The 26,424-nt window shown below is 41.7% G+C and overlaps 1 protein-coding gene across 11 annotated transcripts in view; it reads left to right on the top strand.

The window, feature by feature from the left end:
• The first annotated feature begins 1,890 nt into the window (after positions 1-1,890).
• Positions 1,891-26,424, top strand: part of LOC148037136 (uncharacterized) — a 37,741-nt gene continuing 13,207 nt past the window's right edge. For 9 of the 11 annotated variants that reach the window (XM_087676073.1, XM_087676074.1, XM_087676072.1 and 6 more), the window contains exons 1-2: positions 1,891-2,143; positions 2,229-2,362. The gene's annotated coding sequence lies outside the window, so the exon portion shown is untranslated. Of the gene's footprint in view, positions 2,148-2,228; positions 2,363-20,058; positions 20,206-26,424 lie in introns of all 11 variants that reach the window. The other 2 variants (XM_087676071.1, XM_087676075.1) reach the window with 2 other exon arrangements.

Genomic DNA, 26,424 nt, shown 5'->3' with positions numbered 1-26,424 from the left:
TGCCTTGAATTTGTGAAAGATCTTGAAGCATTTTTTCTAAAAAACGAAACCATATGTCCTGTGTCTTCATGGAAAAGATCCTCTTTCTCTTATCAGTCATTACATAACTGCCATCACTGTGTTCATTCATAGACTGATCCTAACAAATTCTTGCTTCAGCATTCCTGTCGCCTGAATCTGTTAGGACCTGATTCCGGATCTGCACCTAAATCAAGAAATTATTTTCCTGAACCTGACAGGGATCGCCAAAGTGTTTTGGCCTTCTAACACACCATAATAGTCACGAAACATCATTCTGCCTGAATACATAATAGTACTGAAAAGAAACTCCTTGAATAGATTTCTAGTCTTAATCTCCACATAATATTCAGGAAATACATTCGAATGCAGAGCAAACATCATGCTCAGTAACATAAAATTACTGATCGTTGAACACAACACTGTTTTCGTTCACCATAATCATCATTGATTGAATAACATGAAAGAGAATAACATTAACATTCAAGACACGATAAGAAAATGATAGGATCAAACATCAGCAGTCATTCCTGAGCGCTACCTACAGTCATATTCCATTCATGATCAAAAACTAACTACTCGAATACAACTGCCTACGTTTTTTACCTGCACCCTGACTTTCAGGCAACACATCATATGAAGTATAAAGACTGCTTTACACATGCTGATCTAAAAGACTACATGTATACAAGTACTAAGGTATGAAATAGTACTAAATAAACGGTAGAATTCGAGCCCTAACAATTAGGGAGGCTTTCAAGATTCATAGGTGTGCCTTGACCTATCCAATATGAAAATGCAGAATTGGCTTCATGACATTGACTTATCTCCACCCTAGAATGGATGATGTACATGCAATTGAAGCAATATGAATAAATTCAAATGGAAAAGTAAGCCACTAACCATGGCTCCTTGCTCCCCCACAACCTATTGGATGTGTAAGTCCCCTTTGGCTCTAGCTCCTATGGCCTTCTATAAGGGACTCTCTCTCTCTCTCTCTCTCTCTCTCTCTCTCTCTCTCTCTCTCTCTCTCTCTCTCCCAACATGCATGTGCACGTGCATACACTTCACATAATCTCATGAACATGCACACGTGTAGGATTTTCCCACAAAGTGTAGATTTGGATATTTATAAATCATGATTTAGCGTGCAAGGCACAAAAGCAAAGTATAATGCTTATATTTGTGGAATATCTATACCTAACAATTGTAAAGCATGATGTAGGCCATAAAGTGGACCTTTTTTTGTAGTGAGAAGAGTGGCTTAGGTGTGGAGCATCTAGTTTTGAAGTTAGAATTTTGTTGACATGTATGCTAAATTCAATTTATCTCAATTTAGAGAGAGAGAGAGAGAGAGAGAGAGAGAGAGAGAGAGAGAGAGAGAGAGAGAGTGTGTGTGTGTGTGTGTGTGTGCGCACACACACACACACACACACACATGCATGTGTGAAAGACCTTCCCAACATTCTCTTATTTTTAGATTACATGTTGCACATGCAATTGCTTTTGGCCAAGTTATTGATTGTGCTTTTCTTTAACTTGTAGACTGCAAATGTAATACTTCATAATGATGTAACAAGGACTTTGTGCATCGAATTGAAGCAAGGTGTAACACAATTCACAATGAATTCTTGCAAGCAAAGTGAAGATAACTTTACCCTTAGGGTACAATTGATGTCCAAGAGCAATGAATACACGCTAATGATAGGGCCAAAAAAGAAGCGGCGACACATAGTGTCTTGGTTTCCAAAGGGTAACTAGGACAAGGTTTTCATAAACATTGTGTGTGTCTTGGTTTCCAAAAGGTTACCTCCTATAACGTTAACATTTCCATAAAATTAATCCCTAAGAGGCCTGTCCGTCTTACCCTAATCCACAGCCGTCTTTTGGAAACTCGACGGGTGCAGTTGGAGAGAGAGAGAGAGAGAGAGAGAGAGAGAGAAGGGGGGAGAGAAGAGCAGAGAGTGTCAGCTTGACAAGCGCCATTCGGCTTCCGCCCATGGTCACGAGGTCGAAGCAGCGTTCAAACGTTCATCATCAATACGGTCCAAGCAGAAGAATTATGTTGCCCCGTAACATCAACCGTTTCAGCGCTCTATAGACAGTGCCTCGCATGACCGATCCCGTTGGTTCCTCCCTTCCCTTAACCACAGATCTGCCTGTATGGTGTTCGCCGATCCTCCCCTCTGAAGCCCCCCTGTTCTCTGCAGGTGTCAATGCTGCACAACCTGCTTGAATGCAAGGGAAGATACTCGCTCGATAACATGGTCGCGGGCAATCCGTCACACCCGATTTCCTGTTGGCATACTCCGAGCCTGCCAGACGCAAGAAAAATTTTGCGACGGTATGTTCACTCTGTTTTCCAACAGAAAATGACACTTGCAGTGATTTCAATTTCATTTTTGCAAATACCCCCATGTTCACAAGGTGAGACGTGCCTCTGGTAGGCTGGCTCAGTCCGTCTTAAATAGGCATGCTATTCTGGGGTAAGAGGACCAACAGCATTACGGGGGCCAGTGATGACTTGAATAGAGGCGTTGGTGGTGGCTAACTGTGTGACAGGTCCTGCCCAGTGAGGACACGGCTCAAGCTGGTGCCCTCACTCAAGCGTGGAGTTTTGAATGCATGATTCTAACTGGTTGAAGAAGGGGGACTTTTTCTTTGTGCTTCCACTGCCCCCAGCCTGTGACTCTACTACAGCTACAGCCAATTTGTCAGAGTAGCAAAGCATGCAGTGGAGCAATGAAAGATACAAAATCAATGGAAGAGATGATTCACAATATGCAACCAGGAATAGAAATCCATGATGAGAATCAAGAGGAAAACAGTTGAGCAGCAGCTCACACACTCCAGAGGCTCTGGAGACAAAACTATAGGAATTGTCTCACCACAAAATAGGTTGGCCAATAATTAAATAAACAATAAAGAGACCATCCGTGAACATGTGAGTAAAGAGGCTGCTTGTGAACTTGTGATATGACCACTTCTAAATTTCCTCTACCCATTCGATTGTGTTTGCTGGCAATTCTTATGTATTCTGCACCTCTAAAACATTTTGCCAAGACTCTCCTTCCTAGTGCTATTGAGCACAATTCCATAGCTGTGATACTATTGGCCCCTTTGGCCTATTGGGGCAGTGGTTTCTCAAGATGGGTTCGTCTCTTTCTTCAAGTAAATCTGAATTGGATCTTGAAAAGCCCAAGCAAGCCCAAGAAATAGGTGGATTTAAATTTCAAAACTAGGAGTTCTTGTCCTAATTGTTTTGTTACCCAGGTAGCAGAGCTGGGAGGAGGAGAGAGCACTCCGGTGGGACCTTGCAGCCATGCAGAGATTATTACAGGAGGCACCGGGGAATCCCACCCTCCACGCATAGTAGGTGCGTGTGCGAGCAGCCATTCCCGGCCTAGAGGACAGGCGCTTGGAGTTCTCCTTCCGCACCTCAGCAGCTTTCTGGGCGCAGAAGGGGAACACGATGTGTAGGGAGTTTTTCCAGGTGTACTAGCCTCGTACTTCAGGAGAGCAGATATGCAGCCTTTGAGATCAGTATATGGGAGGACTCGTTCTAATGGGACGATCCCTTCTAGCCCCTTCATAGAGAAGGAACTAGAGGAGGCTTTCCATACACAGGACGGACAGAAATGTGTTAGCTGTCAGATCCTGTACAGTCGGACTGCCATGTGGCAGTCCGACCCGTACCAGTACACTCGGCTGCATTTAATGCAGCTGACCTGCCTGTTTATTGCGCCCAGTTTTTGGCTATTTATAGCCGGGTTTTCCCACAGTCTCCGACACTCTTCTGCTCGCAGATTACAAGCTGGTGGCTCGCGCAGATTCCGTCTCTGCTCGCAGATTTCAGATAGGAGGCAGTGCAAACTGCAGCGGACTTCGAGGTGAACAGCAGGTTGCATCGTCGAGGTGGAGACACGCAGTCCAGTGCACTGCGCCCGTGTATATATCTGCATATCTTAGTATACAACACACTTTATACAGTAGATCTTCATCTTCTACTGTCTCTTTCTTCTCTCTCTCTGCGTTCTCTCTCTCTCAGTCCTACGCTTCCGCACCGTTGCACTCTGACATGGTATCAGAGTAGTGTTGAAGGGCTGACTGAGTGCAGAACCAACCTGAAGAGGAGTTTCTATCGCGACACAAGGCTGCGTTTTCAGCGCTTGAGGGCAGGCAGGAGGGCTGCGCCTCGGAACAAGGCTGAAGCGAGCGTGGGTGTGCAGGAAAGGAGTCCAGGTGGTGGATTTGCTACTGTTTACTGCTGTTTGATGAGGAGGAAGTTTGAGTTTTCAGCTTTCAAGTGTAGGTTTTGCTTTTTCATCGCCTCCGGCGGGTGAAGAAGTTTCAGGACGCGGAAGAGCCCTAGCCGGAGGCTGAGTTTTCATAGTCAGAGGGGGCTGCTTTTGCGTTTGTGAAGGCATTACAGGTGAAGATGTCTACAGAGATTGACTTGGAGTTCGAGACGATTATGGACCGGAAGGTGCCTGTCTTACTGGCTCTTCCCGCAGATCAGAAGCTCGATGGCGACAACTACCGCATTTGGCATGTGATGATGTTGGCTATCCTTGAGTCCTACGATTTGGCAGAGCTTGTACAGGAGGAGATCGACCGGCCCTCGATAAGAGATGAGTCCAAACTCTCTTCTAATGCTCGTGCGGAGTTGGCCAAGGCACAGTCTCACTGGGACAAACTGAATGCCAGGATTCGTTCCTTTCTTTTTCTGTCTTGTACTACAGCCGTGATAGCTCACATCGAGCACTTGACGGTGGCTCGGGAGATATGGCTGAAGCTTGATCAGATGTATAACCGGATGACCCTTATGAAGCGGGTTTCTTTGGAGGTTCAGATGCGGACCTTGTCCGTGAACAAGTCTTTTTCATTGCGGGAGCACATCAACAAGCTTAGACAGCTTCAGATGTAGGTTCAGAATGCGGGGAAGCCGATTTCCTCCGAAGACATGGCGATCACACTCTTGTCCTAGTTGCCGCCACGATTCGGTGCTTTCTACTCCTCCCTTATTGCTTCGGGGCGGGAGTCCACTCTTCGGTGGGAAGAGTTGGTTCCTATGGTCTTGGACCAAGAGGAACAACTAAAGGGACAGAATGCTTCCAAGTCGAAGGCACTGACATGTCAAGCCTCTCAGAAGAAGGGGAAGGACCAAAAGAAGAAGAAGGGGGATAACAAGTTAAAGAAGGACAAGGACAAGGACAAAGAATCCACATGCCATATTTGTGGAAAGACTGGCCATTGGAAGAAGGATTGCCCTGACAAAGACAAGAAAGACACCAACAAGAAGGACATGAAGGATTCTGGAGCGGTGGCTGCACCCTCATCAGCTGCATTTCTTCATCTAGCTGTCATTGAGGACTCTACACCGAATGCTTCTGATGCTATGATGACAGCTCCCCAGGCTCGAGAGTGGATCGTTGACAGTGGTGCCTCCCGGCACATGACTCCTTCATCAGATGGTGTTGCCCAGTTGAGACCCTCGCGTGGGCAGATTCTCATTGGAGATAGCTCTTCAGTGTCTATTGCAGGACGGGGTGAGATGCAGCTTATTCCAGATGGACGCGGTGGTATCCATACCTCAGAGGTCTTGCATGTACTAGGTTTAGGATATCATCTTCTGTCAGTTCATAAGATTTGCTCCCTTGGACTTTTGGTGGAGTTTGACAGTGATTTGGTGCGAGTCCTTGATCGTGGGTCAAGGAAGGTTCTCTCATTCGGATATGAGGAGAACAACATCTATAAATTGAAGTCTTCCACCGCCCTCTCTACTCTTCTTCTTATCTCTCAGACATAGTCAGAGCTATGGCATGCTCGGTTTGGTCACCTCAACTATGATTATCTTCGGAGGGCGTTACATGGACAGCTTGTTCGAGGGTTGCCGGATATAGTGGTGAGCCAGCAGCCATGCGTCTCCTGCATTCGTGGGAAGCAGCATAGGGATGCCATTTCCCACATTGCTTCGTGGCAGTCTACTTCACCGATGGAGCTTGTATCTACGGCTCTGTGGCCCTATGAGGAACGAGTCCTTGCGAGGGAGCTCGTACTTCATGTTGATCGTAGATGACTACAGCAGGATGACATGGGCCTATTTTTTGGCATTGAAGTCAGAAGCTTTCTCCCACTTCAAGGATTGGCTTCTCTTTGAGGAGAACCGATCAGGTCGGAGATTGAAGACCTTGCGATCCGACAAGGGTGGTAAATTTGTTTCTAATGAGTTTACTCGTTTTTGTACAGATAAAGGTATTCACTAGGAGTTTGCTAATACCAACACTCCTTAAGAAAATGACATTCTTGAATGGAAAAACCGCAGTGTGATGGAGATGGCGCGCACCATGATGGAGCACCGATAGACACCTCAGTTTCTGTAGGCCGAGGCTGTGGCTACTGCAGTCCACATCCTTAATCGATCCCCCACTTCGGCCGTTGTTGGGATGATACCTTTTGAGGCTTACTTTGGGACTAAGCCCGATGTTTCTTATTTTAGGGTCTTTGGGTGTGATGCCTATTCACATTCCCAAGGCTCATCGTGATAAATTTGAAGCAACTTCTCGAAGACAGGTATTTGTTGGCTACGGCTCCCGGTCCCAAGGCTATCGTTTGTATGATCCCGTCAAGCGGGATGTGTACACCAGTCGAGATGTTCGGTTTGTGGAGGTTTCGGCCATACCAGCGGGTGAGGAGCATCCCGTTCTTGGAGATCCCGGGAGAGTTGGGCTCCCGCTACAGTTCCTTTGGAGCTCGCGCCTTTTGATTCTGATTCTGTTTCTGACACAGAGTCTACTATTCCACCGGTCACCCCCGAGGAGTTACCACCGGTGGATATCCCAGAGTCTTCAGTTGATGGAGAGAGACGAGGGGAGGTCCGGCCTCCTCCTCGTTGGGCCCGTGACACACTCCGTGATTCAGGGATCGAGGGGGTCCCTGAGGAGTAGGGACTGCAGGATGGTCCGCGGCGGTCACGGCGGCACCAGGCACATTCTACGGAGCTTGTTTGCTCTAACTATTGTTTGATGACCCGTGTTATGCAGGATCGAGAGCCCACCTTTGTGAAGGAGACTTTACAGTCCGCACCATGGAAGAAAGCTATGGAAGTTGAGTTGGAGGCTATTGAGAGGAATGACACTTGGTCACTCGTGCCACGCCCCCCGAATAAGAAGGTGATTGGCGTCAAATGGGTCTTCAAGACCAAGTACCTTAGCGATGGTTCTTTGGACAAGCACAAGGCTCGCTTTGTTGCTAAAGGTTTTGCACAGCGCCCAGGGATTGATTGTCATGATACTTTTGCCCCCACTGCTCGTATGGCGACTATTCGAGCTGTTCTTGCCTTGGCTGACCATAGGAGATGGCCTGTCTACCAGTTGGATGTGAAGTCGGCCTTGCTCAATGGTGATTTGAAGGAGGAGATCTATGTCGAGCAGCCTCCTGGCTTTGGATCTTCAGATGGGAAAGTCTACAGGTTGAAGAAGGCCTTGTATGGCCTCAAGCAGGCTCCGCGTGCATGGAATGAGAAGATTGATTCGTTCCTTCAGTCACAGTTGGGATATCGGTTTTAAGGCCGATCCGCAGCTTTATGTACACACTTCCGAGGCTGGTTGTGTGCTTTTTGTGTTGTATGTTGATGATTTGATTGTCACAGGTGATTATGCACAGAAGGTCCAAGAGACAAAGGCAGCTTTACATCGGACATTCGAGATGACGGACTTGGGTCTACTCCATTTCTTTTTGGGCCATGAGATTTATCAGTCTCCGAGGGGAATCTTCATCTCTCAGCAGAGATATATACATGAGCTCTTGGTTTCTTTTGCGATGGAGGATTGTCGGACCCTTTCTACTCCTATGGATCCGAATTGGAAGGCCACTTTCCATTCAGCTTCTCCCATGGCGGATGCTTCCCGCTATCGTCAGTTGATTGGATCATTGATTTGGCTCCTCAACACTCGTGTTGATCTTTGTTTTGCTGTTGGGCTCTTGGCAGGGTTTATGAGTGAACCTCAGACGGTGCATTGGCAAGCTGCTCAGAGGATACTTCGGTATTTGAGGGGGACGTCTGATTTAGGGATTCATTACCCCGCAGGCACAGGTAGTTCAGATCTTGTTCTTGCAGGTTGGAGCGACTCGGATTGGGCCAGTGATGTGGACCATAGGTGGTCTACTACAGGTTACTGTTTTACCTTGGGTGCCGATGTTATCTCATGGAGTAGCAAGAAGCAGCCCACGGTAGCCCTTTCGTCTATTGAGGCAGAGTATCGGGCCGCGTCTTCCACCACATGTGAGGCTGTGTGGCTTCGGCGATTGCTGGAGGAGCTTGGCCGCCCCCAGACTCGTCCTACTTTGCTGCAATGCGACAATGAGAGTTGCATTGCCTTGGCACGGAATCCTGTTTTTCATGCCCGGACGAAGCACATAGAGATCCAGTACCACTTCATCAGAGAGAAGCTTCTGGATGCGACCATCACCGTGGAGTACTGCAAGACGGAGGACAATCTTGCAGATTTGTTTACGAAGGTGTTTCCCAGGCTCTCCTTCGGAGCCATTCCAGATCCCTCAGGCTTTTGCCCGTCCAGGCTCTGAGAGGGTGTGAGAGCTGTCAGATCCTGTACAGTCGGACTGCCACATGGCAGTCCGACTTGTACCAATACAGTCGGCTGCATTTAATGCAGCCGACCTGCCTGTTTATTGCGCCCAGTTTTTGGCTATTTATAGCCGGGTTTTCCCACAGTCGCCGACACTCTTCTGCTCGCAGATTACAGGCTGGTGGCTCGCGCAGATTCCGTCTCTGTTCGCAGATTTCAGACAAGAGACAGTGCAGACTGCAGCGGACTTCGAGGTGGACAGCAGGTTGCATCGTCGAGGTGGAGACACACAGTCCAGCGCACTGCGCCCGTGTATATATGTGCATATCTTTGTATACAACATACTTTATACAGCAGATCTTCATCTTCTACTGTCTCTCTCTCTTCTCTCTCTGTGTTCTCTCTCTCTTAGTCCTACGCTTCCGCACCGCTGCGCCATGACAAAATGCACGGGAGAGGATGGCCTCTCGAAGGCCTTCTTCACCACCTACTGGGAAGTGGTGAAGGACCCCCTACTGATGACCTTCCAGGAGATTTTTACTTCAGGACAGATGCCAGGGAGTCTTTCGGCAGGCCTTATTAGTCTTCTTTCTAAAGGGGGAGACCGGTTGGAGCTTTCCCAGTGGAGACCGATCATCTTATTGTCAGTGGCCTATAAGGCATTGACAAAGATGATTGGTAGGCAACTATGCTCTGTGCTTCCAGACATCATCCATGACACATAGATTGGTTTTGTCTAGGATAGGAGCATCCTAGACAATGCATTCATCTTCTTTGAGGCGACAGAGTGGGCTCAGTACAGGGGGCAGAGACTGGCCGTACTACTTTTGGATTTCGAGAAAGCTTATGACAAGGTGGACTGGGATTTCCTAGAGGGCACCATGGTGAGGTTGGGTTTCCCTAGGCTTGGATTCGCGAGGTCTCCGCACTTTACAGATCAGCCACCAGTAGGGTTCTCATAGATGGTAGGCGAGGGGAGGAGTTTCGATTAGAGAAATCGGTTCGGTAGGGTTGCCTCCTGGCACCATACTTGTTCCTACTCTTTGCAGAGGCGATGTTTCACTTCCTCAGGTTATGTGTGAGCGGATTACACGGCCTCTGACTTCCAGCGAGTGAGGAGACTGAGTTATTAGACTTAGAGTACGTAGATGATACAATAGTGTACATAGAGGACGATGAGTTGATGCTGGAGAGAGTGAGGTTGGCTCTTAAGGTGTTCCGTTTTGCAGGGGGAGCAAAAATCAACTAGTGAAAGTCGGTTGGTTTTCTCACAGACTCGGATTCTAGCAACACGGAGTGCGGCATCCATCTGGGATTTAGATGGGTGAGTAGAAGGCAGACTGTCTGGTACCTAGTGTTCCAGGTGGGACTCGACATCACTTGCGCCGAGCCATTTCTTCTAGTCCTCGATTCTATTCGGAGGGAGTTGACCTATTGGAGTATGGCTCGCCTCTCACTAGCCGGCCGAGCCCTGGTGGTTAACTAGGTTCTCCTAGTGACGGCTTGGTACATCGCCTTGTGCTGGTGTTTCTCCTCATCCTGCGTAGTGTAGCTTCACCGTCTGGTACGGAACTTCCTTTGGGCCGAGTCAGACGACTCCAAGGATTCCAAGGCCAAGGTGGCGTGGGCGACCATCATACGGCATCGGTCAAAGGGAGGGCTTGGGATCATAGACCCAGAGTATGAGAGTATGGCCCTCTTGGGCAAGCTAGTTGTCCGCGGCCTTACATCGGGAGGGCAGACCTAGAAGGTCCTATTGCAAGAGGCTTGGCGGTGAGTGGAGGCTGCCCTGAGATGGATCTTTATGTCAGCCAGATCACCTCCCCCCAGATCACCTTTCCTACACAGCTCGCTCCGCGTATGGCAGGGCCTCTGTAAGGCCCTAATTCGGAGCCCCCCAGGCTACTAGGAGGAGATAGACCGTCAACTGGTGATTGGAAACCCCCAGGTCAGGGATCGGGAAGGGACACAGATTGGCAAGCGCCCCCACATCCAGTGGGTTGGTTAGGAGGCTGGCCTGGCTCGTACCATCAGGACATGGCGGGAGGTGTATATGATGGTGGACGAGGAGGTGTTGCAACGAGTATCAGGCTACCAGAGAGGAGTGGAGTTGAGGAGAAGGGAGATAGACGCAACAATACCTCAGGAGTGGCTTGCTTCCCCGATACGAGAGGCCTCTGGAAACCCCAAAGCACTGCCTTTGGTCGTGTGAGGTGGCGCAGCTCGTGTGGAGAGGAGTATGCCGCATCCTTTGCCGTATAGCACTCAGCCTTGGATGTATCTCATGGGGAGCTTTTTGCTAGCAGGCGATCAGCTAGGGCCGTCATCCGCCAAGTATTGGAGCCCATAGCAGACCGCTTTGAGCTATGGGAGATCATAGGGAGTCTTACTGGTTGGCATATCTGGAAGGCACGGTGTCAGGAGGCTTTCGGTGGAGAGAGACTTTCAGTACAGGTGACCTTAGCAGAGCTCTGGACCTCCATCATCCACTCCCTCTATGGCCGATGGGATCAGGTGCAGGGCGAGTCCAGGGCTCGTTAGGATCTCCGATGTCATTTCATGCGCACTTGGGGCGGCCAGGACCTGTTTTTCGTGATGCAGGCAGACAGCCCCAGATGGCGATACACCCTCCCTCCATGGCTTCTTGCCCCCATCCCCCCTAGACCACCTTGAGAGGCTTGTATACATGATGTATTTGTGACTTTCATCAGCTCCAACTAGTCTGTTGAGCATGAGCACTCCGTTGTAATCAGTCTTTTTTTGAGTAATATAATCAGCCGCATTTTACTTGTAAAAAAAAAAAAAGTTTTGTTACTCGCTTTGCTGAAATTGCAAGGAAAGTCTTTGTGTTGTTGGCGTTGCAAGGAACATGTTAAGTCTTTGGTTTGTTGGCATTGCATTCTCCATCAAGAGGAGTTCTTCAAATTCTTGGTATTGAGCTCTTCATCTAAAGTCTTCCTTACACAACTGGATATAAAGATTGAATGTTGTATTTTCCTTAGAGCACTATATCTAGGGATCATAATGTGTTAGTTATTTGATAATTCTTCTTGAAAGGATAAGGAATTTGCTTCATTTGGGTCAAAGCTGAAATGATCAATTTCCAATACTCCATCTTCTCTAATTCATTGTTGTCTTAAAAACTAGTAGTAGACAAGTATTTTCTTTGAATTATATTGATGATGGTATTGATCAATGTCTTTTTTATGGAGAGGAGGCATGTCGGTGATAAGTAGGAAGAAGATTTTGCCATTGATCCTTGTTGGTTGTCGTGGAGGATGTGCGGTTGAGAAGATATAGTAATGGAAATTGGCTTTACACATAGTCACCTTGCCAAAATTCTTGTATTCCTTTCTCGCATAAATATTCAAAACCATTACTTAGGGGAACAAATTCTTAATAGGTATTGGAACTTGTTGACAATATGGAGTGCCTCTTCATAAAGGTTTTTCCAGCCCTCAGTTCATTGACATTTGGGTTCTTTAAGCATTGAGGCCCACCTAGAAATTGAGAGAGTTTCTTAGCAATGCAATCTTTGCATCAGTATGTTAGTGGAAAAACATTGGGTCCTTTGATGGTATCTTAGAGGGGATTGGTTATGGCCATATGCATTAAATGCTTTAACTTTTGTAGAAAAATAAGGTTTTCTTGAATTAAGAAAACAGTGAGGTCTTTTGCATTTTTGGGGTGGACATGGAGATGATAAGTAGTCTTTTGGGGAGTTAATGGAGGAATAATGAATTGAGAACTAAGTGCACTGTACAGATGGGATCCCAATGTAGTGGAAAAATGAGAAATCAGTTTGACCAAATAGTTTGTTGAGCCAATAAATGTGCCAATGCGACTGGCAAAGAAAAGTGCTATTTGATTAAAATGAGACCCAAACAAGGCCCTAAAAAGTGCTAGAAAAAGTCCATATGTATTTCCAAGATAGTAAAGTATTTCCGTGCATTCCTATGAATGATTGTATCTAGAAGAAGTGGAGAACCAACTCAATATGGTTTTTGGGTGTAAAGGACCTTTGTTACGCTTCCCGTGTATTTATTTACTTGTAGATGTGTGTACCGTGCCCTAAGTATAAATGCATTCTTTTATTCGTGGTGTGTGTACCACTTTGGTACACACCCCACGCAAAGGGCATAAAAAGCCCACTTGCAGGTATTTTAAAAAGGGACAAGAATGCAAAAAGCATATAAATGTAAAAGGAAAAAAGAATGAGAAAGATAGCAACTCTATCCCTAATGAAATAGAGAAGGCAAATGTGGTATCTAGGGTTGTCATTGAAGAGATAGAAGAAAATGAAGATATTGCTGGTTTGTTGGTTGCATCCTCAAATCCACTTGCTATGACAATAGAAGACATGCATATCACTAAAAAGGATGTGATAGATGCCTTGTTGTTTGCTCACGATGGTTTGTCACAATCATGGATAGTTGACAGTGGTTCTTCGTTTCATGTAACTATGTCTTTGGAGTGTTAGTCTTCTTATGCAGTATGTCACCTTGAGAAAGTTTACCTAGGGAATAACTATACATGTGACATAGAGGGAGTTGGCACTATACACTTGGCTCTTGAAAATGGCTAGGAATTGATTCTTCACAATGTTAGGTATATATTTGGTATCAAGAAGAGTTTACTTTCAGTTGGGTAGTTAGACAATAGGGATTGCTTCGCTACTTTTGGTGGTGGAATGTTGAAGGTATAGAAAGGATCCATGCTTGTCACTAGAGTCAGTGAAAATGAAACTTTGTATTATCTGCATTGCAAGGCACTTCTTGGAAAGTTAGTTGTAGTTGTAGAAGTGTAGTCACGCATGGGAGCTATGGCATAAGTATCTTGGACACATGAGCCAAACCAGTTTGTGGGCACTCTCTTTACATGGAAGAGTTGATGTGAAAGATTCAAAGCTTGACTTTTGTGATGATTGTATTTTGGGAAAACATGTAAAGAGTTCATACTCTTATGCAACATCTAGAAAGGCATGTATTTTGGATTTAGTCCATTCTGATGTATGTACCATGCTAATAAAAACTCATAGTGGTTTTCGTTATTTTGTCTTTTATTAATGACCACTCTATAGAGAGCTATGATTTACTTGCTCAAGCAGAAGAGTAAGGTATTGGACGTTTTTAAAAGGTTTTATGCATTCATTAGCACTCAAAAGGGTTTGAAATTGAAGTGCATAAGAATAGATAATAGGGGAGAGTATGTATCAAAAGAATTCAATTAGTTTTGTGATGTAAACAGGATGAAACGAGAGCTCATTGCCCCTTATAGTCCGTTATCTAATGGTGTGGTTGAGTAGATGAATCGCACTTTATGTGAGAAGATTCGATGCATGTTGTCCACAACTAATCTCCCGCAATCGTTTTGGGGGGAGGCACTTAAAACCTTAGTGTATATTTGCAACCGATCTCCACATTGTGCGCTTGATATGGCATCCTTGAAGAGGTTTGGTTTGGCAAACTTGCTTCTGGTGTGCAAATCGGATGTTGTATGCGTGCGTAGTGAACTCCGAAAGGTCCCCAAGAACAAAGAACTTTACAAAAGCTTCATTAAAGCAAGAAAAGAGTTTGCACGACTTGAGACAAAAAGACAAATTGGGTGCAATCTCCTCCCATGCCTTGTGTGAGCGTTTCACAAGGCATGTATTTATAAATTTATTAATCTTTAAACTAAAAAATAGCCCAATTTACAATTAGCATGCTTTTGGCTTTTGTGTTTGCTTTTGCCCCATAGTTACCTGGAACGGAGAATGGGAACGAGAACGGGAACGGAAACGGGACTCCTTGGGAATGGGGGAACGACACGTCTTACGTGTCCCAAATATGCCTTGCATGACCAAGTTGCCCAAGGTTCCCCAAAGAATGTCCCTCTAATTGCCCCAATACCCCTCAATGCTTCTAATTGACCCGAATGTCCCAAAATTAACTCGATTATCCCCACAGCTGCAGATTGCTCTGAATTGCCCCAATTATTCTAGTTTCCCTTGAAATTAGACAATAAATATGGATAATTACCTTGGAATTAAGAATAGGCTGAAATTTGATTGTGATTTGCAAGAGTTCATAATGCATCAAATTTGAGCTTTGCGTGGACTCCTAATTGGCTTGTGGGTTGTCTTGACACTTTGAATATTCAATGTGAGAGAGAGAGAGAGAGAGAGAGAGAGAGAGAGAGAGAGAGAGAGATTAGTGTGTGCACATTAGGCAATGGAGATAGGTGAACATGTGGTAGGAGTGTAATATAAGCAAAAAGAAAAAACGTGAAAAAATGTAAATTTGTCGTCAACAGGTTTGGAATGACTGTTCCAAACAGGGAATGGCAGGAAATGGCCCATGGAAGGGCAGGGAACGTTTCCTGGCCGTTTCACCTTCTCCAAGGATTTGAAATGCGTTAAACCGTTCCTACAGGCCGGAACGGCCATTTCTTGTTTTTTTGTTTTGCCTAAATTAAAAGTAAAGTGTTTGGGCGTTTCAAAAGTCGAGCTGAGCCCAAATATAATGTCAAATAATGAAATATTTAATCGAGTGTCTATGCGTATACAGAATAATAAATGTTTGTCAAGTGCTTTAGTAAATAATCGCGCCTAAATAAATATTAGCGCTACGTCTTTAATGATAAGGCGCGCGTCCATTAAAATAATAATTCTTCTAGGTAATTTGAATACACGCTATCGCCCGGTACTTCTTGATGTCACCGTTGCCTGCTCTACACATCAATTGAAGCATTCACAATTGTTAAAAAATAATTTTTCTAGGTAATCTGAATACACGCTATCGCTCGTGCTTCCCAATGCCACCGTTGCTTGCTCTACACATCAATTAAAGCATTTATAATTGTTAGAAAACCACAAAAGTGAATACCTAGCAGTTTTCAGCTATAAAATAATTAAATAGGTTGGAACTTTGTCTTAACCTTAATTTAATACGAGTGCATTTTAAACTCATAAATGTCCATTAATTTAAATATATATTTTGCAGAATCACCCGATGTGGAATCACCCATGTGCACATTAAATTAACATGACGTCCGAAAAAGACAAGCGTCCCCGTCAACTTCTCGTACAAGAAATCCACCTTGTATACGAGCCTCGACAAATACATATAGTTTTATGGAATCCATCGAAAAACCTTACGGAATCCATCGTGGAATATGTCTCTAGTTTTATAGAATCCATCGAAAAACCTCACAGAATCCACCTTGGATAATATCTCCTGGCATCATTTGGTGTGCAAATCGAATGTTGTATGCGTGCGTAGTGAACTCCGGAAGGTCCCCAAGAACAAATAACTCTACAAAAGCTTCATTAAAGCATGAAAAGAGTTTGCACGACTTGAGACAAAAAGACAAATTGGGTGTAATCTCCCCCCATGCCTTGTGTGAGCGTTTCACAAGGCATGTATTTATAAATTTATTAAGCTCCAAGCTAAAAATTAGTCAAATTTACAATTAGTATGCTTTTGGCTTTTGTGTTTGCTTTTGCTTAAATTAAGAGCAAAGCGTTTGGGCATCCCAAGAGTCGGGCTGTGTCAAAATATGTCAAATAATGAAATATTTAACCGAGCGTCTATGTGCATACAAAGTAATAAATGTTTGTGAAGCGCTTTAATAAATAAGCGTGTCTAAATAAATATTAGTGTCACACCTTTAATGATAAGGCACACGTCTATCAAAATAATAAATTTTCTAGGTAATCTGAATACACGCCATCACCAGGTGCTTTCCAACGCCATCATTGCCTGCACTACACATCAACTGAAGCATTCACAATTATTAGAAAATAATAAGATAAGACCCACAGAAGTGAATAACTAGCAATTTTCAGCTATGAAATAATTAAATAGGTTGGAACTCTGTCCTAATCTTAATTTAATACGAGTGCACTTTAAACTCATAAATGTCAATTAATTCAAATATGTATTTTGCGGAATCACCTGTTGTGGAATTACGCACGTGCACATTAAATTAACATGACGCTCGAAAAGGATTAGCATCCCCGTTAACTTCTCGTACAAGGAATTCACCTTGTGTATAAGCCCTGGCAAATATATATAGTTTTACGGAATCCACAATAAAACCTCACATAATCCACTGTGGAATATGTCTTTAGTTTTATGGAATCTATCGAAAAACCTCACGAAATCCACTGTGAAATATGTCTCCTGGCATATTATAGTCCAAATCATATCATAATTAGCTTGTGTGTTAGGCAAACCAATTATAAAATCCATTGAAATATGTTTTCATGGACATTCAGGAATTGGTAAAGGTATTAACAAACCATATTGCTTATTGTGGTGTCGCTTTACTTTTTGACAAATTAAACACTCAGAAACAAAGTTAGAAATATCAGATTTCATTTGTGGCCCGTAAAAATCTTCAATCAATATTCTTAAAGTGAAAATAATACCTCTATGACTTTGATATGGAGCACAATGAATTTCTTGCAATATAAATAATCTAAATGGAACAGTGATACATAATCTTTCCTCATAAAACATAAATCCATTAAGATAAGACAAAGAATTAATTAGAATCTAGTTATTAGCAACTAATTTATTCCAATTAGCTTGAAAACTGGGGTCATGATTATAGGTATCCTTCATAAGAATAAGGGAATCAAAAGATAGAACGGAAATATTATGGATACTTGGTCTTCTACTCAATGCATTGGCAACAATATGTTCTCTTCCGGGTTGATATTGGATAAATGGATGGAAACTTTGAATAAAAGTAGCCCATTTAATATGATAGTGAGAGATTTGTGGTTGACTAAGAAGATGTTTGATACTTTGTTGGTCAGTTTGGATCATAAATTCGGATCCCATTAGATAGTGTTTCCATTAACATAAGGCTTGAATTACAACTAACAATTGTTTATCATAGGTAGAATATTTCAGCTTAGAGGGTTTAAGTTTGCAACTAGAATAGGCTATGGGATATGAATCTTGTATAAGAACAACTCCTATTCTTGATCCGCTAGCATCTGTGACTACTAGAAAAAATGGTCGATTAAAATTAGGTAATTACAAAACAAGTGTATGCGTTAAAGACGTTTTAATAAATCAAAAGACTTTTGTTGATTATCAGACCAATGATACATAGCATATTTCTTTAACAATTTCGTTAAAGGCAATGCAAGTAATGAAAAATTTCTTACAAATTTTCTATAAAAGTTGGCAAGATCTAAGAAAGAACGTAACTTGTGTACATTTTTAGGGATTGACCAATTTTAAATTGCCTCTATCTTTTAATAGTTGGTAGATCCCACCCTTCTAAGTAAAGAGTACTATTTTGATAAGAAATACAGATACGAGGACTGCACTCTTTAGCTACTGTACTCCGGAAACAAATCCTTGCTTCTGAGTCTAGATCAACTGAGTCTTCCACACCATATGGATTCCCGAAGGGCCTTCTTCATGTTGCTTAATCATTGAATCCGATCTCTTTGTTCTAATTCTTGCTAGGAAAAATCGACTTGAGCCGCGTGAATCAAAGCCAAAATAATTGAGAATTAGCTGCTTTTGACCCATCCGATCCCCAGAAACTGGAAAGTGTTACTGCATTAATCATAAGAGGAGTTTTTTTTTGCGGGTAGCTTGCAGATAATTTCTAGGATCAACACTAATATAATCAGAAGAATCAATGTGACCTAAGTATTCAATTTGGGTTTAGAAAAATTCACTCTTGTCAGGATTAGCATATAATTGATTCTCTTTCAACAATTTGAAAACCAAAGATAGATATTCACAGTGTTTGTTCTCATTCTTACTGAAAACCAATATATCATTAAAAAAACAATTACACAATTTTGATACTTAAAAAATATTCGATTCATTATATGACTGAATGCAGCTAATACATTAGTTAAACCAAAAGACATAACAAGAAATTCATAATGACTAAATTGAGTTCTAAATGCAATCTTGATAATGTCAGGTGTATCCAATCGTACTTGATGGTATTCAGATTTGAGATTTATTTTGCTAAAAATAGTGGCTCCTTGTAGTTTATTCATGAGATTGTCTACCTTACGGATCGGATATCTATGTTTAATAGTGATCTTGTTTAGGGCACGATAGTCAATGGACATCTTATAGGTATTATTTTTCTTCTTAACTAATAGGACATGTATATCGAAAGGAGAACTACTAGGCCTAATGAGTGCTTGGTTCAACAGTTCTTCAACTTGTGCTTGGATTTCTTTCTATTTAATGTGATTGTGTCTATAAGGTGCTTTACATGGTGATTGAAAACCAAGAATTAAGTCTATTTTACGATCTTTAAGACGTGTAGGTGGTAAACCAGGGGGTAAATCAGCAGCAAAACAATCTAGATGCATGTGATTTTTCCTTAGCTTAAATTTTATTCACCCATACTAAGTATGATTTGTTACATTTTCTCAATGTACGTTTAGTTTGTGTGTGACTAAGCAAGGGAAAATTATCTAAGGTGATTTGTTTTTTGTTAGAATAAATAGGAATGTGTGGATTAATCTATATCGGAATTATATTTGTGACGCCAAGGCATTCCTAAAATAATATCACTAGCTTGCAAAGGCATAACTAATAAATTTTTACGTTCGATATAATCATCAATTTTAATATCCAAATTATAAACTTATTGTGTATCATTGTATCTAGTGCTTAAGAATGCAACTTTTATGCGATAATGAGTTGGAATAATAGGTAAATTCAATTCTTTTACCAACTTTGCAGAAATAAAATCATGCATGCTTTCATTATCATGCAAAACAATCTTTTCTTGATCATGCACAAAACATTTCATCATTAATAATGAATGAGGATTTGACATACTTGGTAAAGTATTTGAAGCATCGTTGATATCATCATCATCTTCAATGAAGTCTAGCATATTTTCATGGTCTTCGTCTTCAGTTGCTCCTAAGTAATTGATTTAAACAGTTGGCTTCTTGGATTGACAATTCATTGCTAAGTGTCCAGGTTGTTGACACTTGTAGCAAACTATAGACTTTGCTTTGGAAACATTATTGGTAATGACTGGAAATTTGGGTATGTTGGGATTTGGTTGGAGAGAAGGCTTAGGGTTTGAATTTGTGTTTGATGGTAAAGTAGGGGGTTGAGTCCAGGGTTTATGGAAAGAAGAAGGAACAAAGTGATTTTAATTGAATCTTCGGAAGTTAGAATTCAATTGCTTTGTATCAAAGTTACCATTAGTTGAAAATTGTTGCGGTCGCTTTTCTTGTCGACGAATTTTATCTTCAACATCATGCGTTAAAAAAATCGCATCCTCCAAAGTCTTTGGTTTGAACATGTTCACTTTCGTATAGAAGTGAGCAAGTAAACCAGACATATACTTGTGTTTGTGGATTGCCTCAAGAACATTTTCAAGCATTCAAAGTTGTAGTAAGGCTCTCCAGAAACACTCAGTGGTATTGCTAATTGAATTCTCGATCTCTTTGTTGCAGAAGATTCCACTGTTTGATTGCTTTTTCATGGAATTGAGGTGAAAGAAAATTCTGCAAAAATTTCTTTTGAAAGGCCTCCCAAGTAGAGGAACAATCAATACTCTTGCAGACAACAGTCCATCATAATGATGCTTTGTTGGCTAAATGGTTAGTGACGCATTTAAGTTTATCTTTTTCAGCATATTGCTTTTCATGGAAATAATAATCAAACTGACTGATGAAAGCAATAATAAATTTTCCGTCACATTGTCCATTGGAAGTACGGAATATAATTTTTTTTTAACTTATCTTGGTTTCTTTCCATGAGAGACTGTTCTTCTAGTGTCGCATCAATTGTACGTCGAATAACATCTTCAGGTTGCGCTCCTTCTTGATCAACAGTGGATTGTTGAAATGTAGCTAGTTGTGCTTGCAAATTTCGACGTGCTCTTTGCTCTTCTTGAAGTTGCATCATAATTAGGTTCAATTTTTGCTTTATAGTTGGCTCTGGCAAATTACCTTCGCTCATAAATTCTTCCATGTTTTGATCGGACATCCTTCTGCAAAATCTCAAACAACCTCACATATTTGAAATCTCGTTAGAAGCATGAGCGCAGCTCAAGTTTGGGTTTACAAGGCTTGTTTTTAATTTTTTAAAAAAAAATGACTTTTGCTTTTACAATCTTGCTTCTTTTACGGATATATCAATTGATGACGATCTTCTTCCAAGCGAAAAATAGACTGTGTATGTCAGCTTGCTTGTTGGAAATCCACTCTGTCAAAGTGCAAGTGTGAATAGAGACTTGCCGGAGTTTTCAGAACTGATTCGAGAATAGCTTGGTGTGAACTCTCACTATGGAAGAGATTAAAGATTGAGTCTTTAGCCTTAGTAAGGCTTAAACTTTAAGCTTTATATTAAAAAGCTTAAGGAATTTTGAAATTCGTTGCAGGACGTCAGGATGTCGTGACCAAAATCGGCGCTGTCGAGTACATGCTGCTGCAGTTGATGTTGAATTTTGAAGAGCTTAAGCTTTTTATTGAGCTTTTTAAGCTTATTAAGCTGCAAACTAATTGAAATTTTCTTCTTTGCTTCTCTGTCACAAAAGGCTTACAAAGATCCTTCAGAGGTGGTCCTACGCTTCCTTGGTGAGGTCCTTCGCGATCTGACAGCACAATAAAAGGTTCTTTAGTGCCAGGAACACGTTGGTATAGACGGTTCGTTGCGAGACAACCTGTAGAGCTCGCTTGTTCCAGGAGCTTCGCCTTTATGTGAGATGGTAAGTGATTGCAAGCCCTTGATCTCAGCTTCGCTCTGATACCTCTGATGCGCAAATCGGATGATGTATGCGCGCGTAGTGAACTCCGAAAGGTCCCCAAGAACAAAGAACTCTATAAAAGCTTCATTAAAGTAAGAAAAGAGTTTGCACGACTTGAGACAAAAAGACAAATTGGGTGCAATCTTTCCCCATGCCTTGTGTGAGTGCTTCACAAGGCATGTATTTATAAATTTATTAATCTCCAAACTCTAAAATAGCCCAATTTACAATTAGTATGCTTTTCGCTTTTGTGTTTGCTTTTGCCCAAATAAAGAGTAAAGCGTTTGGGCATCCCAAACGTCGGGCTGTGTCCAAATACGTCAAATAATGAAATATTTAATCGAGCGCCTATGCGCATACAAAGTAATAAATGTTTGTCAAGCGCTTTAATAAATAAGCGCGCCTCAATAAATATTAGTGCCACGCCTTTAATGATTAGGCGTGCGCCCATCAAAATAATAATTCTTTTAGGTAATCTGAATACACACCATCGCCCGGTGCTTCCCAACGCCATCGCTGCCTGCTCTACATATCAACTGAAGCATTCACAATTGTTAGAAAATAATAAGATAAAACCCACAAAAGTGAATACCTAGCTGTCTTCAGCTACAAAATAATTAAATAGGTTGGAACTCTGTTCTAACCTTAATTTAATATGAGTGCACTCTAAACTCATAAACGTCCATTAATTTAAATATGTATTTTGCAAAATCACCCACTGTAGAATCACCCACGTGCACATTAAATTAACATGATGCTCGAAAAGGATTGGCGTCCTCGTCAACTTCTCGCACAAGAAATCCACCTTGTATACGAGCCCCGGAAAATACATATAGTTTTACGGAATCCATAAAAAAACCTCACGGAATCCCCGTGGAATATGCCTCTAGTTTTACGGAATCCACCGAAAAACATCACGGAATCCACCGTGGAATTTGCCTCCTTGCATTAGCTTCATATGACCACTTACGAGTCTTTGGCTGTGAATGTTATGTACATGTACTTGTTGATACCAGAACCAAACTTGACATGAAATCCATCAGAGGCAACATCATGGATTATGGAGATGAAGGTGAAATGGGTTATAGAGGTTGGATTCCAAGCATGAAAAGGGTAATATGCAGCTGAGATGTGGTATTTAAATGAATCAAAGCTGTTGAAAAATGCCACATCTAGTGACTTAGACAAGAAGAAAGTGAAACTTCAGCATGATTAGCCACTTGAACAGCCATCGGCCACCAAAAATTCAGCCCCGTTTGATGCCGGTTTTGATGATGAGCATGTCATTATTGACCTAGATGAAAATGGGTAGCAAAGGGATACTGAAAATCAGCTTGGGCAGCATAATCAGCATGCTGAAAATGAATTACAGCAGTTTGAAAATGTAGTTTAGTAGCCAAATAATGGGGTTATTGACATTCCTTTGGATGTAGACCCATTGCTTGAGAATATAGATCATTGGGTGAGAAGGTTTACATGTGTTAGAAGACCTATACAGAGGTTTGATTCTTCTTTGGACTGCATTTTACTCACAAATGAGGGTGAGCCTCTCACATACAAAGAGACACAATCTTGTGAGTTAAAGAAAAAGTGGGAGCTAGCTATGCAGGAACAAATGAAATCTTAGTATCGGAATGATAATTGGGATTTGGTTCCATTACCTAAAGATAGGAAAGCCATTCCTAACAAATGGGTCTATAAAATCAAGTGTGTAGATGGCAAACCCAAATACAAAGCGAGGCTTGTGACTAAGGTTTATACATAAAAAGAGGGGATTGACTTTTAGGAAGTGCTTTCACTTGTTGTCAAGATGACCACTCTTTATGTATTGTTTGCCGTTGTAGCATCTATAGATTTGGAGCTTGTTTAGATGGATGTTAGGATTGCATTCTTGTATGATGATTTAGAAGAAGAGTTGTACATGAAGTAGCCAGAAGGCTTTGTTAATGCTAGGAAAGGAGCATTTGGTGTGCAAGCTTAAGAGGAGCTTGTATGGTCTAAAGCAAGCTCCTAGACAGTGGTATAAGAAATTTTATGCCTTCACACTCTCACATGGGTTCAAGAGAAGCAATGTAGATCATTGCTTATATACAAAGAAGGCTGATGATGGAAGCCTTATTATTCTTGTGCTTTATATGGATGATAGATAAGCATGAGAGCTAGGTTAATGCATTGAAAAGACAGCTGAATTCAGCCTCTCCACGAAAGATTTGGGTGTAACTGAATACATTTTGGGCATGCGTGTAACGAGAGATAGAGAGCAACAACTCTTATTTCTCTCACAAGAAAAGTACATCCGCAAAGTACTTGACATGTTTTCTATGGTTGACGCTAAGTCTCTTGGTGTACCGTTACCACCGTACACTAAGCTTAGTAAAGTAGATTGCCCAAAAGATGATAAGGCAGCCAATACTATGAAGGGTGTTTCCTATGCTTTAGCCTGTGGATTACTCACGTGGTTGCTACTAGACTTGATATTGCTCATGTAGTAGGAGTCGTGAGTAGGTTTATGTCAACCTTGGCAAAGTGCATTGGGAAGCAGTAAAATGCATCTTCTGGTACCTTAAGGGCACATGAAGATGTATATACTATGGAATGGGTACATTAGATCTGTAGAGATATTGTGATGCAGACATGGTAGGTGACTTGGATACGTGCAAGTTTATCAATGGATACATTTTCACCTTGATTGGTGGGCAATCTCATGGTGCTTTAGATTGCAAAAAATAGTTGCACTCTCTATCACTGAGGTTGAATATATTTCAGCCACTGAAGCTTTGAAAGAAGCTATTTGGCTTGGCCGTTTGGTCAAGGATTTTGGGTTGCTCACCAAAACTTGTGTACTTGGATGTGATAGCCAAAGTGCTATATGCTTGGCTAAGAATTCCATGTTTCATGCATGTACCAAATATATTGATGTGCGGTATCACTTTCTCAGATAGGTTTTGGATGATGGTCTAGTCACAGTGACTAAGATTAAAACACAGGATAACCTTGCAGATGTTTTCACTAAGAGGCTTCATGCAAAGGCTCAACATGAGCATTGCATTCGACTAGTGAGAGTTAGTTAAAGGCTCACTTCGGACCTTTAACAAGGAGGTTGTTGGGTGTAAAGGCCCTTCGTTACGCTTCTCGTGTATATATTTACTTGTATATGTGTGTGTTGTACCCTAAGTATAGATACATTCTTTTATTCTTTGTGTATCACACTAGTATACACCCTACTCATGTTTTTGCGCTCTCTGCACTCTCTACTGCTGCACACACTACACTCCTGCTATGCACATCTCCTTCAATAGTGAGATTGAGAAGGAAATGTATGACCTAGTACTGACAAGGTATAAAATGATCTAACCAACGTTGGGTATTTGGTTAGTTGCAAACCATTATTAAGTGTAAGCTTGTTGTTTGGATCCATAAGAATACTTGTAGGGATGCATGTGATCATGTGGTAAAAATTAAGGTTCTCAAGGAAGAGTTTCTTGCAGTGCATGTGCTACGTTGCAACATTTTTCATGACAAAACACACAACTTTGTTGAATTTTCATATATATATAGCTTATATCAGACACCCACTATATGGATGCTTTCCACATTTGGACATTCAGACATTTTTGTTTTGTCACTTATTCCATATGGTCTTGGGTGATCATATTTGATGCATGTGATTAGGTTGGCCATATTATTGAATGAGGCCTATATATATGCCCTCTCCCACTTGAACATCATTTTAATTAGTTATTTTGCACACATGTGGTTTTAAAGCTATGGGCCTTCATTCAATTTTACTTGAAATGTCCCAGGACTCAACTCGTGTACAAGATATAATACAAGCCATAGCCACATAAAGAAACCTTAAGGAAATGTACATTAGACTTTCTAGCCATAGAGCCTAATGGGCTCATCTTTGAGCCTAAGATCAACAACATATTAGGCCATACTTATGGTACAATGTCTAATATCCCATATTGCTAACTGACACCATCTCATTGTTCAAACGCGGCAATGACCATTGGGCTTAGATTGTATAGTCCAAGTGTAGTAGTTACATAAAGATGCGTCCAAGTGGGCTAGACCTTCATTGTCCTAACCTTAAAATACCCCTATTCACAATACAAGGCCCTTTAGTTGTCTAAACCGAATGTGTGTCCACCTAGTCACTTATTAACCTAAGGCTATGATCAATGTTTTAAGTACCTATTCTAGATGTCCATGACTAATGCTTTTCTCTTATGAATAATTGCCTCAATAATGTCCTTAGTAACAAATTTAGGAAAAGACTCTCCAATGAGCACATCGACTATGATGCTACCTTCGCATGTGGTTGGTATTTCCTTTTGACTAAATATTGGTGATAAACTATTTGATGAGATTGTTTTGTGGATTTTAGTGAAATATATTGAGTTATGTCTTTGGATTGTGGAAGTTTCTTGAGTGAGACAATAAATTCACCTTGCCTATCGTGAGGATGTAAAATCTTATTGCTTTGTTTAGCATTTGATTAAAAGTTAATTAAATGTACTAATGTGACTTGCACATGTGAGGTGCAAGTCAACTATTTCAGAGTGTGGGACCTAGGACCTCGAGATATTAGTTGGTGCCAAAGGCAAAAGTTGTAATAAGTTATGCTTGATAAGTACTAGATGGTAACTGGTATTAGATTCTAGCCTAGACCAATTTATTGGTCTCTAATGTCAGAGGTGACATTGGAGACTAGATATTAATTAATTAATTAATCTTGGTGTAAGGGCTAATAATTGCTTAGGGATACTTGGAAGACAAATTGGCCTAGCCAATTTAATTATTGGTTGGTGAAATTAAATTTTTGAGCACTAGAATAATTATTAAATTACATTTTAAAATTAATATTTTAAAAATTAATTTAATAAGCTAGATAATGTGAAAATGGGATTAGAAGATTGCCACTTGGCAAAACTTGTCCATACAAGTGGAAAAAACGTTTTTAGGGGTTGATGGAAGTTTATTCCAACCATTGTGAGACAAAAGGAGTTTGTAAGAGAGCAAGGAGAGGTTGCTAATATGATTTGCAGCCACCAATCCTACAGCATGT

This window comes from Lygodium microphyllum, chromosome 4 (assembly GCF_053477565.2).
Source record: "Lygodium microphyllum isolate KBCC chromosome 4, Lygodium_microphyllum_v1.1.10, whole genome shotgun sequence".
Taxonomy (NCBI): Eukaryota; Viridiplantae; Streptophyta; class Polypodiopsida; order Schizaeales; family Lygodiaceae; genus Lygodium; species Lygodium microphyllum.
The sequence above is the reverse complement of the archived record's forward strand: the minus strand, read 5'-3'. Positions and strand labels throughout refer to the sequence as shown.